The sequence below is a fragment of the Lissotriton vulgaris genome, chromosome 12, assembly GCF_964263255.1.
Source record: "Lissotriton vulgaris chromosome 12, aLisVul1.2, whole genome shotgun sequence".
NCBI classification, from domain to species: Eukaryota; Metazoa; Chordata; class Amphibia; order Caudata; family Salamandridae; genus Lissotriton; species Lissotriton vulgaris.
This window is the reverse complement of record NC_141700.1, coordinates 546,911,733-546,929,252: the sequence shown is the minus strand read 5'-3', so window position 1 is coordinate 546,929,252 and position 17,520 is coordinate 546,911,733.

Here is a 17,520-nt window from a genome sequence, read left to right as displayed (position 1 = left end):
TGGGAGTGGGCAAAGATGTAAAAATTGCAATGCTGCACTCTCAAGGAGGCCCGACGTAGCACAAAAACCTACCAAGTCCAGGAAGAGAACAGCGAGAGCCCTAAGAAAACCTGATCCAAGTACATTCACACCAAAGGGATTATGTAGGAGCCATACGAGCAGAGCCTCTAAGTTAAATAGCACACAACAGCCATTAGGTGGGACTAAAGTGCATGATCATCTCAATGTTGCAAAGTCACTTCTTAATCAATCAGTAGATTTTTAGAGAGCTACTGGTCATCCACGAGAGCATCCAGGCACTGACAGGGTCCAGTTGAGTAGTCGAATAGCCAGGTCTTCAGGGAATTTCGGAACTCTGGAAGAGATGGGGAGGACGGTAGATGAAAGGCGTAGATGCTGCTAGTAGGCGAAGAAGAGACCTCCGCATCTGCTAGGTTGGATGTGGGGGGTGAGTGTTAGAGTAAGGGACGCTGAGGTTTGCAGTTGTGTGGGGTCTTGCATGGAGGGGTCAGGAGCTTGAACTGGCATCTTTTCTTACAGCTATAATTCTGCTAATTTGCGCAAAAAACAAAATGTAACCCATTGTCTCTACTTGCACAATGAATGTGGACTGCTATGATTTGATAAAAGTAATTCTCCAGAACTGTGACTTGGAAGGCAAGGTTTTCTGGTGGCTGCATGCCATACTTCAGAACCAGGAAACCTGGCTTTAAAACTTGGCTTTGCCATTCAATATAAAAACTGATTCTGTGCAGAAAATCATTAGGCGATTGTTCTTCACTGTCCTCGCCTACATAAAATATTTGAGTATGTTGGTAGCTACATGTGATACAGTTTGCAGTGCTACGTTACTTATTAGTATTTGATCATGTGAACTTTGATTCAATGAACCAGACACAGATAGTCTTTCAATTGTAGGGTAAGCGTACAGGGATCCGCCATACAGTTTGACTGTACAGGAATTTATTTTTTACATATTGACAGTGTTAGAAATGGGATTTCTGGTTGGCAAGGGCTTGCGCCTAAGTCAGGCAGAAATAACCACTCTAGTCAGGGCAAGGGAGTTACACGCCAAAGATAACCCCTGCTCACCCCCTTGGTAGCATGGCACGAGCAGTCAGGCTTATCCCGGAGGCCATGTGTAAAGCACTAGCGCAACTCACACAGCAACAACATACTAGGCACACCACAAAAGGAACTCCACACAAGGTTATAGCAAAAATAGCCTTTGTATTATCATAAAGCACATTAGAATAGTAATAACACAATATACACTGTGCCAACAGGCACTGGGCAATCTTTACAGGGGATTATATACACATGACTGGGCCACTTGGACAACTGTCAGAACCATCAGTGAGTAAAGATAGTAAAGTAGAACATATAATAGACGTAGAACACAACCAGTAATTACAGGCAAACACTGTATTAGCATCATCCTATAACACATATCATATTACACACAGTATCACATTTAGGCATGGAATACATTCTGCGCCAACCTCACCATCATAAACACCTTATGCCATTGTTCTCCTAAGTCTAAACACAGTAGACCATACCCTCCTAAGCATAACTCACATTAGGGGTATACCTCACAGTAGGGAATAATCTCACTAGCATAACCCACAGAACGCAAATAACCTCCTACCTACACCATATTTAGAGGCATACATCACAGTATAGAATAACTCAAACATAAACACAGTATGCACAACCTCAATCATAAAAAAACATTAGAGGCATAAATCAGGGTGCATAGATCAGGATACATGCATCACATTTCCTAGCACCACATTAATCATATTAGGGCCTGGCGCCCTATTAACCTAACAGTCCCCCTGGCAAACTGGCCTTCTCAAAGGGGGCTCAAATGCCCTATGTCCAAAAGTCAGGGCGGCTGCCAATGCAGTAGAGTCCATGTGCGCAATTGCGCATACATAAACTTGGCAGCCGACGCTAAATTCCGTGCAGCTGTGAAAGTACTGGGGCAGAGGAGTGCACCTCACTCCTATCTCCTAGCAAAAATGCCCCGAAAGGAAAGATGGCCTAAACGTTGCAGCTGGCCCAAAGTGCTGCGCAGCTGTGAATGAAAGAAAGGCCCGGGCACTCAAGGTGCCCTCTGAACGAAATATGCAAAAACATGGTAGCTGCCCGCGCTGGTGCGGCGCAGCCGAGTAGCAGTAATTAGCTCTGGTACCATTGTGCCCACGGGGCCTTCACTGGGGCTCCACAACCAAGATGCCCCTAACGTTGCAGCTCGCAAGCAGGCAGCTGGAGACAATGGCCACGTGGGGGGGAGGGAGGGGGGGAGGAAGAGCACGGGCCCTTCTGAGCCCTTCAATAATCATTATGCCAGTCGTTTGAGCCACCTGGGCTCTTAAACTAAAAATACCCAACGTTGGAGCACGATGGGCTCTGGAAACAAATATGTCCGACGTTGGAGCAGCCCACAACAGCTGGTCTGCTAAGGAAAACTAGCCACTGTCACCTCCGTGCCTCAGGGGAATAGCTCTGGGGGGTAGGCACCGATAGCGTGCCTCTACACACACACACACACACACACACACATTCCCCCCCCAGGCTCCACTTACTGGACTCTGCTTCTCCAGTCGGGCGGCATGCACAGGGGAGCCCCACTTCTCAGGGGCCCCCTCTCTCTCAATGCGGCAGGAGGGGAAGGCACCGGCAATGTGCCTCGGGCCCCAGGCACCGTAGTCACCACACCGCAGGGCTCGCTCTATCTCATGAGAGCCTCGCCTGGACTCCTGCATGCGGGTCTTCCCTTCACTCACGGGAGCCCTGCGCTGCCATCGGCAGCCTCTGCCGCCTTCCATCTTTACCTGGGCCCCCTCCTGGGACCCGGGACTTGGCATCGGTGCTCGTGGAGGCGGGGTAGGTTCCCGCCTTCTTTTCTGCCCTCAGCCGAGCTCCTGGACATCCGCTGCAGGCCGCGCCCCTGTCCCAGGCAGACGTGCCTGACTTCCTGTTTGCGGATCGGGCCGCGGCAGTGATTTCCCTCGTGTTGTGGCAGTGATGAGGGGTAGGCTCCCTCGTAACTCAGAATGTAAAGCGGGGTGGGCTCCCGCTCGGTACACAAAAATGCGGGGTGGGCACCGCTCCCGGCAGCATCTCAGGGGAATCCCTCCGGTGAGGATTCCCTCCAATGTGGCGGGCTGCACAGCCCACGCTCCTCTTCCTGGGGAAATGAAAATGAAGTGTTCCCAGGGCGCAGAATGCAGCATAAGCTCCTCCAAGGTCCTGGAGGATTACCAGCAACAAAAGATACAAGCAAAAAGGTCCCTTAGGGATCAAGCCCTCATGGCAGCCCCCCCTGGGCCCCAGCAACAGCATGCCCCCGCAGGATGCAGGAACACAAACTGAACAATTTTGTGGGGTCACAGCCCCTTTACTTATACCACCAAAAGTCTTTGTTCTCAAAATTCACAAGTCACTGAACCCAGCCAGAAGCAGTTCTGTGTGGTCATGGAGCACTTTGTTTACAAGGCTGCATCCTGCCTTTGAGGAAGAGGGGGTCTGCCATCAGACGCAGTGGGAAGTGGAGCCATCACTCACCTTGCCAGGCACAGGCCTGCTCAGATCAAAGGGTCACCCCTCCCCATACTCCAACTGCAGATCTCTCTATTCAACCCATGTCTGGCTCAGCCTGCCCTGTCCCTCCAAAACCAGACATACAATCGCATCAGGCAGGCGGACACATAACACACAAAAATGCCAACTTCTAAAAGTGGTACAAAATGGGGTGGTGATGGACGGAGCATCCAAAGCAATCAAATACTCACACCCAGTCAACAGATCTGGGTTTAATCCATCACTGTTCTTTAGCCCACTCTGCCACCCCAGTTCAGACATGGCCATATGCAAATCAGTTTGACCCTGTGCCTCATGGGAACAGTCAAGCGAACTGCCAAGCCATGCCTTCCCTGGACCGGAAACAAGCTTCCTAGGACCAGTTTCTGGCATTACAACCGTCTTCAGCCAGGCTTGCTTGAATCCAGTGGCAAAGCGAGCAAGGGACTCACGTCTGAGTAAACCCCGCCAACATATGGCGAACAAAGCGGTCCAAAAGGGGTGGTGATGGTCGGAGAATCCGAACCAATCAAGCTTCCTTGGACCGGTTTCTGGCAGTAATGCCAGAAACCGGTCCTCGGAAGCTTGTTTCCCGTCCAGGGAAGGCATGGCTTGGCAGTTCGGGCTGGACTGTTCCCATGAGGGACAGGATCAGACTGATTTGCATATGGCCATGTCTGAACTGGAGTGGGAGAGTGGGCTAAAGAACGGTGATGGATTAAACCCTGATCTGTTGACAGGGTGTGAGTGTTTGATTGGTTCAGATGCTCCGTCCATCACCACCTCCTTTTGTACAACTTCTAAAAGTGGCATTTCTCAAAGTCATAATACATCTGCGCACACCATTGCACAGCATTTAGTCCCATAATTTCATACATACCAGGCTTGACCATACTGCTACTCTCATAACAGAATTACCATTGCCACACACTGATCAGGGAATTTCTAATGCATTCCTATGGGAGGGCAGGCCCCTCTCACTAAATGTACCACAGAGAGCGCACACTTTACACTGGACCACAGTGCTAAAGTGCCCAGAGGCCTAAAACTACTACCACTACACAGAGAACAAGCATTTGCAATGCAATAGGTCTCACATTGGCAAGAGTTTGAGCTACTTGCATTGTAAATGAGAATGCCTTTTGAGACAACAGATTGCAAAGATCCTGCTAACACGCACAAATACAGCAGGGCTATCCCTCCGGTTGTAGAGGGATTACAAAATTGTTATTTGAAAGCAGAACCGTCTCCCTGTTTACAGACCTCTTCCAGGCTGACACCTTACATAGCAAAGCCCTTCCTCGTGCATATTCCACGCAAGCCTCTTAGAACATGGCATGCACATGTCCTTGTTTGAGTTTGTTTTTGTAGCGCTGATCAGCGGGCTGAAGGGAGCGCTTCTAAGCACCTGGTGGATGTCCCAGAACAGAGTACAACAAACAAAATGCAGATTTCCTGCTTTTGAATTGTTTCGAAATCCGTTTAGGTGGCTGATTGTTTAGCTGTAAGTTTGTGGATGAATGAAGCCTAAAATAAGTGACATGTTAAATGCAATATAAACTTGAGAAGACAAAAGCTTGCACAGTTTAAACCTTTTAAGCAGAGGGAAAGGGCCGCTGGACAAAACCGATTCAATCTGGGAACCGAGCATAAAATAAAACAGAGTAAGATTCATAAATTAAATGTCGACTGTTCCGCTCTCCATCCAATTAAGAAAAACAATGACATTTTCCACCCACATTTTCTTGATACTCACTTAATTCATGGCTGAAACGAATAGGCTTGCTCTTGGGCAGGACTGATCACGGTTAGTCAGGCCAAACGCCATTACTATAATCCGACCAGCACCCTCATTGCAGACAGCTACCGATAGCACTCTGCTTGATGGAATGAATTTAATTATTAAAAGACACAAACACACAGACACATTTGGGTGGCTGCACTGCATCACTCTGTCTAGGCACCACCAGGCAGTAACCGCTTGCCGCCAGGGCCGGACTGACTACCGGGCGTTTTGGAATGCTGCCGAGCTGGGGGCTCATTTCACTGATGTGGGGGCTCATTTCGTTCATGGAGACCTGCGTATGCTTCGAAATAATTAAAACAAAACGAATTTCGTTTAGTACACGCAGGTCCCCATCAACGAAATCAGCCCAGCAGCATTCCAAAATGCCTGGTAGCCAGTCCGGCCCTGACTGCCCGCCTCCTAAGTGAGCCCGCTCGGTCTGTTCTGTCCAGTGAGGCTGCTGCAATGGTTACTCCGGTCTGCCGCTCTTTGCAACTGAATTTTCTGCGTGTGGCCAGTCGCGAGTGGCATTCAAGTTACCTTCCCTGCACATATTTTCTGCTGTTTTGTTTTAATTTAGTGATTTTTAAACAACAAAATGTGGTTTTTGCTGGCAGGTTTTGTTGGAAAAAATTAGTGGGGAGAAATCGAGATGTGTGCGTCGTGCAAAACAAAATAAAGAAGCAGTCACCATAGCTGAAAATACAGCCAAGCATGCTGGGACGCAATAAATATAAAAACAAGCGGCAGAGAAAGCGATCGCTTTCACTTTCTTGATGGCTTAAAAAAAAAGCATTTGCAATGCAATAGGTCTCGCAGTTGTGAGAGTTTGAGCTATTGGCATTGTAAATGGCAATGCCTTTTATTTACGTGTTGGTTTTTAAAACATAAATAAAAGGCATTGTCATTTACAATGCCAATAGCCTAATCTCTGGCATATGCGAGACCTATTGCATTGCAAATGCTTGTTTTAAGGTGTTTCAATACTGCCTTCCACAGATTCACTGGCACGTTTAGCGTTGTGCAAGCACTGCAAACCATAAAATCCTTTTCACATTTGAATGTGGGGCAAACATTCTGCAACACAACATAACCTCCACCATAAACCTTGGGATCACACTGAACCTCAGGGACCCCATCAACCTTAATGCATATCACTAACATATCAGAATAACACATACGTCACTGCTGCATCTGCTCTTTAGGTCCGGGGTCACCTTCTCATTGCTGTGCACTCTAGTGCCAGCATGCGCACAGTGTTACTTCTGGGCCCTCGCAGGCCTCTATGTGCTACAGCCCCTGGCATACCCTCCCATTGGTACACAAGCCTCAGCGCTATCCACAGTGGATTATGGCCTGACAACCCGAGCACCCATGACTCTGGTCTCAGGGAGACTGGCACATCCCGGATGGTGACGGCTGCCGCCGGTTGGTTGGCCTGTGCGACACCCAAAATCCTTCACGGCAGTTCAGTCCACACCTGGTGACAAGCCGACACATATCACTTTGTCACAGTGCTTAGGAGGATACTAAACCCGCCGAAAGCACAGTCATTGTACTTGAAGCAAGTTACTTCTCTGCGAATAGGACGGCGGGAAGATATCCTCCAAGTGCAGTCTTGTTGTCACTGTAAAGATGTTGGAGACATTCACGCGATTAAACAAAGTGACACAAATCTCCGCATCGCTCCTGCAACACACCCCAGCCCCCTCTTCCAACGCTAACGAAGCCGCCGCCAACCTCACCCTATGGTTATCCAACACCGCTGACACCTTAGCACCACCGAAAAAACGTCAAAACAAACCTGGCAGCAAGAAGGCCTCATGGTTCAACGATGATCTCAAGAAGTCCAAGAAACTCTGCCGCTCCCTTGAAAAGGCCTGGAAAAAAGACCCAACCACCAGCACCAAGGAGGCCTTCAAAAACGCCACCCGCACTCACCACCAACTAATCCGAAAAGCCAAGAAAACAGCATTCAAGGATCGACTCGACAACAACGCTCACAACAGCAAGGAACTTTTCAACATCGTCAAGGAATTTTCCAATCCCTCGGCCAACTCCAACGACATCACCCCCTCTCAAACCCTCTGCGACTCCCTAGCCTCATTCTTCCATAACAAGATTGCAGACATCCACAACAGCTTTGACAACCAACCCGGAAACCAACCCACCCTACCATCTGCTGATCATCATCCCCCCGTGAACACCCTTAACGTCTGGAACCCAATCTCCACTGAGGACACCATCCGCCTGATGAATTCCATCCACTCAGGATCCCCCACAGACCCATGTCCTCACCACGTCTTCAACAAAGCTGACTCCGCCATAGCACCGCACCTCCGAGACGTCATCAACTGCTCCTTCAACTCCGCCACCTTCCCGGAAGACTGGAAACACGCTGAACTCACCGCCCTTCTGAAAAAACCCACAGCGGACCCCACCGAACTCAAAAATTACCGCCCCATCTCGCTTCTTCCATTCCCGGCCAAAGTCATCGAGAAAGCCGTCAACAGCCAGCTCGCCGCCTTCCTCGAAGCCAACAAATCCCTCGACACCTCACAATCTGGCTTTCGAGCAAAACACAGCACTGAGACCGCCCTCATCGCAGCAACTGACGACATCCGAACTCTACTGGACAATGGAGACACAGTCGCCCTCATCCTCCTCGACCTCTCTGCAGCTTTCGACACAGACTGCCACAGCACCCTTTTACAACGCCTCAATAACATCGGAATCCAAGGAAAAGCACTTAAATGGATCACCTCGTTCCTCACCGGAAGAACCCAGAGAGTCCGCCTTCCACCATTCAAGTCCGAGGCCTCTGAAGTCATCTGCGGCGTACCACAAGGATCCTCACTCAGTCCCACCCTCTTCAACGTATACATGAGCCCCCTCGCGGCCATCGCACGCCAACACAACCTCAACATCATCTCGTACGCGGATGACACCCAACTGATCCTTTCCCTCACCAATGACCCCAGCACCGCCAAAACCAACCTACACGAAGGAATGAAAGAAGTTGCCGAATGGATGAAACAAAGCCGTCTGAAACTGAACTCAGACAAAACAGAAGTCCTCATCTTAGGTACATCCCCCTCTGCATGGGACGACTCCTGGTGGCCGGAAGCCCTCGGAAAAGCACCCATCCCGACTGACCACGCACGAAACCTAGGCGTCATCCTGGATTCTTCACTCTCAATGAACAGACAAGTCAGCGCCGTATCCTCCTCCTGCTTCAACATTCTCCGCATGCTCAGAAAAACATTTCGCTGGATCCCCTCCGAAACAAGGAAAACAGTCACCCACGCTCTGGTCACGAGCCGACTGGACTACGGAAACACCCTCTACGCAGGTACTACCGCAAAACTCCAGAAGAAACTCCAACGAATCCAAAACGCCTCAGCCAGACTCATATTAGACATCCCACGCAACGATCACATCTCTGGTCACCTTAAAGACCTCCACTGGCTACCCGTCAATAAGAGGATCACTTTCCGACTGCTTACCCACGCACACAAATCACTCTACGACATCGGTCCAGAATGCCTCAACTCACGACTGTCCTTCTACACCCCCTCCCGCCAACTACGTTCTTCCAGCCAAGCCCTCGCCACTGTACCTCGCATCAACAAGACCACCATGGGAGGCAGATCCTTTTCATACCTGGCTGCTAAAACATGGAACTCTCTCCCCGCTTACCTCCGCCTTACCCAGAACCACCTAGCATTCAGAAAACAACTTAAAACGTGGATATTTGACAAGTAATTCTCCTCCCCTTCCTAAGCGCCTTGAAACCCTCCGGGTATGTAGAGCGCTATATAAATCCTTTGACTTGACTTGACTTGACATTCATTCATCATTCACGTGCCAAGAATGGATGTAGGACGTTACAACGCATGCTTTTACCAAGCATGCCTTTACAACACGGTTTTTACAACTTATGCCTTTACAACGCATAGTGCTTTGGGGCGCTGGATGGTGAATAGTTTAATTTACTATTCCAACTCCAGTCCCCGTGGATAGTAGGGAAGGTGTTGGATAGTAAATTAAACCTATTCCCTATCCTAGAGCGCCCCCCCAGCGCAATGCGTTGTAAGGGTTTGCGTTGTAAAAGTTGCGTCGTAAAGGCACTGCGTGGTAAAAGTTGCGTTGTAAAGGATGTTTCCCGCCAAGAATTCACCATGCAGAGAGGCGCGAGCTCTCATTTCTAGGAACACGATCTGTGAGTTTCAACTCCGTAACCTCGCCTGGAATGCGGACATGAAATTCCACCAGGATCGACATTTAACAAAAACAAGTGGTTCTCCCTGAAAAGAAACAAACAAAAAAACAAGCGACAGGGAAAGCGTTTGCTTTCACTTTCGTTTGAAAAACAAAGAAGCCCGCGAGTGGTGCGCGCGCACCACAGCGAGACATGTGATTTCAATTATCGCGCCCGTGTCGGAGCACGATATTTGAAAGCACATGACGGCCGATGCTCGTAACAGACACCAATAGGCTGTGGGAGGAGCAACGCGCCCGCCTTTGGCCAATTGCGTGCTGTCTTTTATAAAAAGAAGCACGCATAGGCCAATAGCGGCCCACAAAAGGAAAAGCACACGCACGAGCGTGTGCGATTCCCAAGTCAGTTTGAAAACCCCATTTTTAGCTACTAAATGTTTCGCGCTGCGCGAACATTGCTGCACACTGAACCGCTAGGCGCGAGACCTAAAAAGGCTGGGAGAAATGCAAAAAGTTTAGGGGTGAACCGGCAAAAAAGGCCAAGTCCAACAGACAGTATATCATGTTGTACGTTTCACTGCAGGTATTGAGAATGGAGGCAAAGGGAGAAAAAGGAATCACACAATGGTTTGGTCTAGTGTCAATAAGAACCCAGGTCTTTGTGTTCCCAAATCAATAAATTAATCAGGGGAGCACATGCCCACTTTCTACAAGACAATTAATTAATTAAATAGAATGCAGAATTCCATACTGACACTGGCTCGGATATTGCCCATCTGTCTCCCTCAAAATGACCATCAAAGCTCAGAAATAGTCACACACACGGAGAGGGTCTCTGCATATAAATAGCTGCTACAGAGGACCCCTCTGATCAAATGCACCAAACATGGGTGAAATAAGCATTCCATGATAGCAGCATGTATAACGGGGTTCAATTAATTACAAGTACTATACATCCAATAAATTCACTGGTTTATCGTAGTAAATAGGTAGGAGGGAAAGAATGCAACAGCTCCACAGGGTGTTTACAGAGCAACAGAAATTGATGGAACCAGAGGCTGTTTTGGCAGCAAATGTAGACTAGTATTATGTGAGTAACAGTTATTTAGAAAATAAAATAATTAAATTCAGGTCTTACAGCTCACTCAGGCTCTCTTTCCGTTGCTAGGAAGCAGAGAAGAGGGTGGGCCTCCCACCACTACCTCGCTTCACAGTTTTGTTCCTAGGCCTCACAAATTCCTGCCACTACTCTGCCATGTCAGTATCCACTTTGCCCCTGCATATGAAGTGTTTATCATGATAGTAGTCATATTGGCACCACTACATACAGCTCAAGGTTCTGTGAGCTGATAACTCAAGCATATTTTTCTTCACAGAATTTTATATAGCGCAAACTTGACCCTTTATCCGGTATCAGATTGCTTTACATTGCACCAGTTGCGTTACATGAGAACACATTAATTTTTGTTAGGCATGGGGAGATTAAGTGATTTGCCCAGAATCACAGGATTTTCAGCGTCATTGCCGAGGATCAACGCTGGTTCCCCAGATTCAAGGTCGACCGCCCTAACCGTTAGGCCAATTCCTCTCATAGCAATCAGCGTCACTACATGAGAAACGTTGCTGCATCTCCTACAGCATTAATGGCTCAATCGTATTAGCTGAAGTTCTACCTCACCCCTTCTCATTTCTTTGCCTAGTGAATTTGCACTTTTACTATGGAACTCTTCCTTCACAGCTCTCCACCTCCCACAAAGCACAGGTCTGAATATCGCCATCAGCTGTGGAAAAGGCAATGAGTGAGTGGTGTTGTTTCAGGGTCTTATTGTATTGAGTACATGGAACGGTCTCCATGAGGATTTCATTTAGGTCTGGCTGAAAAACAGCTTGCTTGCCACTGTGTTTTCCCCAACAAACATACATATTAAGGGTGCCCCAAAAAACGCTTTCACCATTGGTCTCTTGGCAGGTCACTCAAATTATACTCCCTCCTACCCCAACAACAGGTATAGATCAACAGACTATCCTTCTCCAGCCACTGGATGCTTTCACTTTGAGTGACTGCATTTTTTCTTCGCAAATGTAAGCCCAATAAAATAATTCCCCAGCACTTCCCAATAATGGATATTTCCCTGTGTATAGTAGGATTACATCATTTATTTTCATAACTCTCAAGACATTTATTGCACATTACATTGTTCATTCCTCACTATAAACCAGTTTTGGTATATTTATCGTACTGATAAGGAGCACGTCAGCACAGTAGCCAAGGTGTATATTGAGATTTTTTGTATGACCCCCCCCCCCCCCCCCCCCCCCCCACACACACCATTTGTGACTGACATTTCATCCCTTTGAGAGAGCCTTCTAGTAACTACTTGTGGAACTATACCATCCCTATAGAATGTTGTACCACCATTGTCGGTATGCAGAAAACACTCCTCAACTCAAAGACAAAACTTACACCCACTGACACTTAAAAAGCCAAAATAAGCTATTTAAATGTACTTGTACTTACCAGTGAATAAAAGTTCACACAAATAGTAGGGTGTGATCACAAATTTAATCATAATAATAATGATATATTGAAATCTAATCTTAACTCATTATTTAGAACCAGCTTTGGCAAACAATTAATCCTATAGAAACAAGCAAAATTATTAAAATAGCAAAAATAATGTTTATTTCCATACGAAAGCCACATCCCATCAGCTAGGTGCAGGCCATTTGAAGCAGTTGCTTCTGACTTAAGCTGGACCTCTATTAACAAAAAATGGAAGTGCAGCCTCATGTAAGAATTTCAATGCTATTGCATTTGACTTGTGAGGGAAACTTAGTGGAACTGCAGCTTCATATAAGCACCACAATGCTTTTGCATTCAACTTTTGATAGACACCTTGTGAGGAACAGTGGAACTGCGGCTTGGCGTAGGAATTTCAATGCTTTTGCATCAGACTTGTGAGGGACACCTACCAACTTGTGGACCTGCAACTTCACAAAAGAATATCAATATATTTGACTTGTGAGGGACACCTAGTAATGACTTGTGGAACTGCACTATCCCGAAAGAATATACATGCTTTTGCATCTTACTGAACAGGGACTTGAGGAATTGCAGCTCTAGGCCTGGAATTTTGAAGATTTAGCATTTGACTTGAGAAAGAACTCTAGTAACAACTTGAGGAATTGCATGTTTGAGTATATACATTTAAGCCCTTAACCCAATAGCTTTATATATTGGCTTTCATGTTGCTTGTTCCTACCATAGCACAAGGCAGTGGGCATTTTACTGGGACAAATATAGTTTTCCTCAAAAACTCAGTTTCTCCAACAGTACGGTATAATGCACTTGACTTAACTAGCGATTGCCAGTACCTTTATATTGTAGGTTTTCTGTACAAGTGTTCCATAGTAATCACAACATTTATTGAAAGTATAAATATTAAATCATCAGCATATACAACATTGCCATATTTACATATCCTATTGAAATTATGCACAATTTATTAGAGTAGAAAAGTGTATATGTACATTTTTATGTTAAAGCCACGCCCACTCAATTTTATGAAGGACATTCGAAGCAGCTGCATCTTGTTCAAGAGGGACATTTACTAAAAACATGATTTATTGCAGCTTTGTGACAGACTTGTTAACCACATGCGTGCGGGGGTTATTTTTGCGCTATGCGGCTTTTTTCCAAAAGCCGCGTTACATGACGAGCTCAGCTCGTCGTCATCAGCACACGACCACCGTGGCTGATGACGAGCTGAGCTCGTCATCAGCATCGAAGGGGTTAAGCAGTTGCTTCCGACTTAAGTGGAACATCTAGTAAAGGTCTGAAGGGGTGAAGTCTTGTTAAAGATTTCACACTGTTTCTTCTGACTCAAAAAAGGACATCTAATAATTACTTAAGTTACTGTAGATATGTGGAAGACCGGATTGATTTTCTTTGCCAATGCTTGTTTAAGGAGGTGGCGAAGTGGAGGCAAGAGAGGGCGGACTAAATTATTTAAGCATCTACAAGTAATCTGTCTGTGTGTTTCCCCTTAGGCCTTTTTACCAGACAGCAAATTACTTGACGGTTTCTCCACGCATCATCCACCTTCATCATCCAAGCCGTCCTTAGTTTTCCAGCTACACAGCCCTGCCAAGCGTCACATCATGGGTTAGAATATCTGAAATAGTTCATCATTCCTTCACAGGAATATTTTGTCACACAATCTAAAGAGGTCTTCGGGGCTCAAAAGGGGAAACGGCCACTACAACGCAACCGTTTCCACGCTTAAATTAACCACGCATGCATTACAACGCATGCGTGGTTACGACAGCCTTTACCACGCAAACCTTTACTACGAAATACGTAGTAAAGGCATGTGTGGTAAAGGCTACAAATAAAAAAGGGGGTGGGGGGTCTGCCCCCCCCAAAACGTGCAAAAACAGGAGGCTTGGGGGGGTTGCCCCCCCCCCAAAAAAAACGCACCTGTTGCAGTTTGTGTGGAGACAATCCATGTCGTTAGAGGGAACGGAAAGACACTTCCGTTTCCTCTTAACGTGCAACGTAAACAAGAAGACGAATGAGAAGAGCCGAAAAGAGAGGTAAGGGGAATATGAGATTAAAGAAAGAATAAAAAAGGGGGTCCGAATTAAGGGATAAGGGCAGGGGAAGGGTATTTGTAAGAAGGGTTTAGGGGCGGGGGCATAACCTTTACCAAGAGTATGCCCTTACCATGCATGAATTTACAACCAAAATCTTTGTAAAAGTATGAGTGGTCAAGGAATATTCGTGGTAAAGGTTATGCGTGGGAAAGGCATTCCGTTGTAACGCATGCGTTATAACGGAATGCGATGTAACATCATACAACCCTTTAATGACTTAGCATGGCACCACAAGTACCGCAGGAGCCTTATGTCCCAAGTCTCCTCTATTCAGGTGAGCTGGCCGCCCATTCTGACACTCTTAGCATGCTACCATAGACCTACTGCTCCCTAGCCTGCTAGTCTGGACGTATTGAAGAGCTGTGATAGCCCTCAACAGGCAGTGGTGAGGCAAAAAGCTGGCTCCGTCTCATCTCTCAGCATCAATGTAAGTCATTTAATTTGAAAAAAAAAGTGGCACATACTTGCATTGTTACCTGTACTGGTCCACAGTAGTATTATGTTTTAACCCAACAATAAGCACTTCAGGTCTTTCTACTGTTTCAAGACTTTTTCTAGAGTTTCATGTTACTCTAAATTAATTTTTATATTCGTCATATTATATGGATTTTTTTGCTTGGTTTTAACTGCAATTAAGTTTCACTCTGAGTATCACACACAGGCATAGAACGTCACACAGACACATTTTAACCGCAGCATCTCTTGCATGCAAATGCAATCAAGCTGCAATCACCTTCAAAATATACTCCTGGAACATGTATCGGGGAAAACCTGAACACTTGATGTAACCCAATTCACAATTTGTTTGAGAAGCTAGCTTAGCCTAGACCTTAATTCAGTCCACCCGTGGAGATATCTACAAGATAGGTACTATGGCCGCTTCTTGTCTCCTCACAATGACAGTCAGATATTCAATCGTGGTCTACTTGGATCATAATACATTTTCCATTTTTACTGCCAACCCCACCCACGGGAAAAAGACTGCAAAGCCTCAGCAAATCTAGAGATGTCAAAATGCAATCATAAAAAGAATGAGATTATAAATCCGTTTTTTCAACATTCCAGTGCACACCACATGCTTTTACTAAATCACTCCACCCACATTACCATGGATGCAATGCTCCACTCCAAGAGCCTCATTTAACATAACCAGTGGCATTCCGGGAATCCTTGGTTTGGTTCACATTTACCTAAACTGTCAGATTACAATGTTTTTTAAAGGAAACCGAATGCCAGACATTGTATCAACATTGCTACAGTGTCTTTTACTACCTCCTTACATGTGCCTAGAACACAACGGTTCACGTGCTTAGGGTCCATGTCACTGGGACACCACTATTCCATTTAGTAGACTTTACTTTTACATACCGCTATCGGGAGTGTTCGCTCAAGTGGCTCAATTAAGATAACCCAAAACGACAAGTTCCAGAATACATTGATAACAAAGCAAATCCCAGAAATGGAAAAGTGGTGTTCCAGTGACATGGATGGAGCCACCTGGTCAGCCTACAAGTGCTGTGTTTTCACTTAATGAGTGAAAGTATTTCGTAAATTGCAGTGTTGAATATCAGTTAATCCAATATAAATACCACTTCAAAAGTGTTTGTGGAAATAAAGTAAACAGAAACCATGTGCCAGTGAAACAGTCCGTTTTTAAAAGGTTTTCTGGAGAAAAAAAAAATCACTTCGACAAAGCATTATTTTACATTTATGTGACCAAAACAACCACATAGTTGGCTACAAGCAGCCGAAATCAGAGCTCCCACCTTTCTGTCCATGCGTTTCTCATCCAGTTCGAGTTGTTTCGTGCCATTAAAATACTTGTAGTCCTGTTTAGCGAACTAAAAATATAGGACTAGAATTACCAGAGTGCAAAGAGCCCGCTGGACTCAATGAGCTAGTCACGCCTGAAACTGGGAACCTCTGAAGAAGCACTGTGAATTTTAAAAACTTTGAGCATTTATTTTAAGAAAGTTATGCGAGAGTCTAGAAAAGTAAACAAACACAAAAAACGTTAGCACAACACGTGTGAGCCAGTGCTGCCAAGCGGTACACTCCTATTGTAATCCCCTTCAGCCATCCCTGGTTTTTAACCCAACACCGCTTTGCATGATGGGCCTTATAACGTCACTGTCCTGCATGGGTATGAATTATACTCTCTTACTTGCGTTATCTCTACCCAAGAGTCCGTTGCCACCACCCCAACGAGGCACAACACATTTTCACACTCCTACATTTTCATTCAACAGATATGTTTACAAACTGTAAGGACGGGGTGTTAAAATGACTGAAGATAAACACACGTGTTAACTTTTAAACATCAACGAACCATAAACCATGGCCAGAGGTCCCTTCATATCAAGCGGCTGCCATTTTGTGGCCACCGTTTCAGGGTCCTTACCTTCGAGTTCTTCCTCCAGAAGGAGCCCCGGAGGGACATGACCTCGTCGCAACGGTCGTTCCCAGCGCGTGCACGGCGCATGCTCAGTTCGAGCCTCGAGCGCGTTGACAGCCTTCAAACCATCCACCTGCGGTCCTTTTAATCACTCTGCTGCATGTTCGCCGTCAAGTCAGAGTGGCATGATGCCTTTTGCCTTTATTATTTTTCCAAAGCTTCTGTATGCGCAGAAATATTACAATAAAATGGCCACGTGCTTTTTTGACGTCACAAGTGTGAATACCTGTATTTGAATCAACCAGGTAGGTTATAAAGCACATTGTCTGGCATTATTTAGCTATTTTGGCATTCTAAGGCACATGGATATTGAAAGAGACCACAACAATATAGAAATGCCAAGGATTTCTCTATGAAATTCACCTGACCACCCCTGGTCTAAAGTCCCTTTACAATTATCACCCATTGCAACAAGTGATCCCTTTAAGCTTTTAGGACCCAAGGGAGTGACACATATCCATGTTTTAAATTGGGCCGTAACACCGGAGAACCGGAGAACTCTTGCCTTCAAAGAACACTCCCTTTCTTCAAGGGCTGACCTCAAATCCAGTCCATATAGGACAATTTTTTGGTGCCACACCAGCAGCAGGGCAACCAAACCCCAACATTAAGAAGGCTGAGTGAGGGAGGGTGAGCTCCAACTGGAACTGGATAGACATGTAAAGTGCATGAGGGGCCTTTGTCCAAGAGTGTTTATGTGCCCCATTCTGGCTTCCCACTTTTAATTAAAAAAAAGTTAATCAAAAAGAGAAAGAGAAAAGGTTTTTATTTGCAACCTATTAGATAGGCCACAATGGAAGTCTCCTTATAA